Raw genomic sequence first — 4,106 nt, forward strand, 5'->3', positions numbered from 1 at the left:
ACAGAGGCTGTCCCTATGAGTTGGAGAAGAATGGTAAAGGAGCTCTGGAATCAGCCAGTCCTGAGAGACACAAGGAAAGGCATAAAATGGGTCCTGACAAGACCCAAGAAACCTGGCTGGATTCGATGACTGCTGGTCAGGAGGCCCTTTGGGTGTAGTTTTAGTCAGGGGAAATAACCTTGTGTTGTACTGCTTGATAAAGTTTGCATTTCAGATAATAAACTGTGCCTGAGGAAAGGGCTGAAAAGAGGTTTGGGTGTGGTGTTGGATTTTTACCTGGCTGATGAGGCAGCCTGCCAGTTTATAAAAATGTAGGAGCTTAGCACACACTGTGTGCTTGTACAGGACTTCCTTTACCCTGGAATAAAGACATGATGCTTTTCAGTATTTTAAAGCAGACTTGCAAATTACCTTTGAGTGCATACCATGAAAAATTATTGCTACTCCAAGTGAAGAAAAAGATTGTTTATGATCCATGAGTTTGAATTTTTTTTTTTTTTAAGAGTGTTTTGTATGTTGGCAGGTAACAATTCCAAGAGTATCTATGTGTGAAGTGGTAGAAAAGCACATTGCTCACCAATGTAAGTTAAAGAAGCCTTAAATACAGTGGACTTATGAGCTATGCCAAGGTACAAAATGAAGCCTTAGATTTTCTTGGGGATAAACGGGGAAATAAACAAATGAGAATGGAAAGCAAAACTGTAGCCACAAAATAGACGTGTATATCAAGAGAAGAAAATAATAATTGAGGGAAGTCAAAATGTTTGCATTTTATTTATATTTATATATTATTTATTTACTCCAGAAAAGGAAAAATATGGAAAACCAAGTCAGTGCAAGTTTTACCCAAATTGCCAGTCTTTATGCTATCCTATCTCTCTGGAAGCTAAACATATCTTTGTATTAGTAGCAAAAAGTAGAACACAGACAGACTTTTTAATAGAGTTTAAATTTGAACTCAACATCGGCAAGGTTAAGAGAAAATTACTCTGTTTTGGCTGATGAATGGAGGAAAGTGTTGCTTTGATGTAATGAGATTTATTCCTATGAGAATGCTCAAACAAACAGTCTGTTCAAGGTATAAACAAATGTGATTATTTATAGACTAAGCCTGATACAGACCTAATACTCCTGACTGCGTGAACAGTACTCTGTGATGTTATGCGAAAAAAATGCTGTTTGCAGGCACTGACACACGGTGTACAGTATTTTCTAAGAATGATAATGCAACATGTTCTCCAGATCCTCACAGGATATGTATTGTTATTTCAGGATCCCTTCCAAATCTATTTGATCTTATTGTAAGACTCACTTCAATGGATTTTGGTCCTTAGCTTGTCATGTAAAATACAGGCTCAATACAGAGTTTATATTCAGAGAAGTGAAATAGAACCTTCCTATTCCCACACCCTAAATAAGCACTTTCACCCCGTTGAAGATCCTTCCAAAAATAACAGGAAGCAGGCAGGTAATAATAACTATCTGGCCTAACATTATAATTGCAGCCCCAGGGAAGGAGGGAATAATGGATGCTTCTATATTCATTTTCCCCATGATGAAATCTCCAAGGAAAAAGGACATTTGTATTAACAAAGATTTCAAATCTTTAAATAATTCCTTTTAAAAAACAACTGATTAAATCATTACCAAAAAATCAATATTTTCTACCAGTCCTCTGCGGTGCGTATGTAGCCAGTGCTCTTTCACTGTTTATTCTTGACTTGAGAAGAGGGATAAATGTCCAATGTAAAACTATGGACATTTATACAACCATAGCTCAGCAGATGAGTGGAGAATATATTTCTAAATATAGACCTCTATTGTCAGTGTGTGCAAGTATTAGCTTGTAATTACTCCCTATTAGGCTTTCTGCTGGTCAGAGTCGGATGTCTTCAGCAGGGAGAAGGTTCATATTTTGCTAGGGCAGCAAGGAGAGCACTGTGCAGACTGCACACGTAGGATCCATCTCCTGTGAGTGTATATAGCTGCAGGTACATTCCCATGTGTTGAACAGGTCTTCTGTCAATACCATTAGCTCTCTCAGCTGGTGATTTCCTCCTGTTTCTTGGTGACCTTATCTTCACCCTTAGCAACTGTGGTGAGCTCCAACTCAACATTACCTGTGTGTAGCAGCTCAGCAGCTTCTCGTGAACTAAACTTAGCCCGGAAAACCAGGAAGTGAAGCCATCACAGAACTTTTCAAGTGGTAAAGTGGTTCGAGGTAGAACAAAACTGTTCTGTGACTCACCTATGGGAGAGTCAAAGAGGTATCAGTAGTAGAAGTTAAGGTCAGATGCTGGCTTTAGTGGGTGTAAGGTGACCTGGAGACAGCAATCATGACTCTTGGCATTCCCTTCGAAAGGAATTGCAATTAAGCCACCATCGATTAAAAAAAGCTACATATATAGCTATATATAATAAGCATTTTTTAGCTGTTTGATTCATGAATGTGAGAATTCACACAACAATATTTTCTTAAAGAGATTCCCCATTCATTAGTGTAAATTTGTTCTCAACACTGAATGGTTAGTTATGCAATTTGAGTGTGCTCAATCATCACACTCAATGAGCACACTCAAATGATAGTATAAAAAGTATGTGTGCACATACTCATCAACATACTCTATACTCATCAGATCCCTGGCCTGCAGATGGTCAGAGAAAATTTTTCAACCCTCACCTCACATTAACTTGCTAAGCTCATCTGGGCTGAGAAAACTTGTGTTTACTGTTCCCTGTGGGCCTCTCAATAAGAAATAGAAATGAGATTATTTCAGTATTTCCATCTCTGCTCTCTCATCCCACCTGATTCTGCAAAATCAAAAGGTCTCCTCTCAAAAAAATCCAAAAAGGAAACACTGATCTCTGTAAAAGCAAGAAAACTTCTACATAATAATTAATTAAATTTCTGGTTTACGTACAAAAGACAGAAGGCAATATATTAAGAATAATATGTGCAATATGTTTTACTAGAAATATTGCACTTTGTTTCATTCAACAGCCAGAGAAGACAATGATATTTTCCTGGTAACATCAACAAGAGCTAGAAGACAATATTTGATGCTTGTGTTATGTTTTATGACCCATGGATAAGTTTTTGTTGATATTCTACTCAGCTCTCACATTCAGCAATATTAGAACTATCTTTAAACTTGAGGCAACTGTCATCTTCATGTTAATGAAATCTACACATACATGTTATCTCTGCAAGTTTATTACTTCTTTCTGACAAATTTTCCTGTCTCATCCAGGAATACTGATCATTTTGCAGATTATAAATCAGGAAGAGTCTGCTGTTATCACATAATTTGACCTTCTACATAAACTATTTAAATGAGCTCTTACATGAATTGATGCATACCATTTAGACTGGAATTTTTTTTATCCTAATCTCATGAATAAATAGTTCAAAGTCAGAAAAAATCTTAAGGCCTGTACCAAAAAATCCCTGGCCACTCTGTTCTTCCTCCTTTTCAAGATATGTCTTCTTGTGTTAGGACAACGGGAAATGGTTTCAAACTGAGAGAGAAGAGATTTAGATTGGATATAAGTTTTTGTTTGTTTGTTTGTTAGTTTTTTACAATAGGGGTAGTAAGGCACTGAAATAGATTGCCCAGAGAGATAGTAAAAGCCCCATCCCTGGAGATATTCAAGGTCAGACAGGAGAGGCTTTCAGCAACCTGATCTAACTGTAGGTGTCCCTGTTCATTACAGGGGAGTTGGGCTGGATGACCCATAAGAACTGTTCCAACTCAAATGATTTATGATTCTTTGATTCTAATTTTATTTTCAAGGTCCTACATTGGACCTCTGGAACTTATACAGTAACACATGATTCACATTACTTTTGAGTCTGCTTCAAACATAGATGCAGGTGGCATCACAACAGTGGTGGATATCACCCTCTGCAAGATGTGCCTTTCTGTAAACCACAGACTGCCTCTGTAGTTGTTGTTTTAGAGGAAGCCCTTCAGCTGGTGTTATCACATGATGACACAAAGTGTGGGAAATGAGACATTCGACAGGTGCTAAGAGAACTTGAAGACTAGAAACAAGAAAAAAAGAAAAGAAAAGAAAAGAAAAGAAAAGAAAAGAAAAGAAAAGAA

Source organism: Lagopus leucura, unplaced genomic scaffold (genome assembly GCF_019238085.1).
Source record: "Lagopus leucura isolate 7727_CA_CO unplaced genomic scaffold, USGS_WTPT01 Super-Scaffold_73, whole genome shotgun sequence".
Taxonomy (NCBI): domain Eukaryota; kingdom Metazoa; phylum Chordata; class Aves; order Galliformes; family Phasianidae; genus Lagopus; species Lagopus leucura.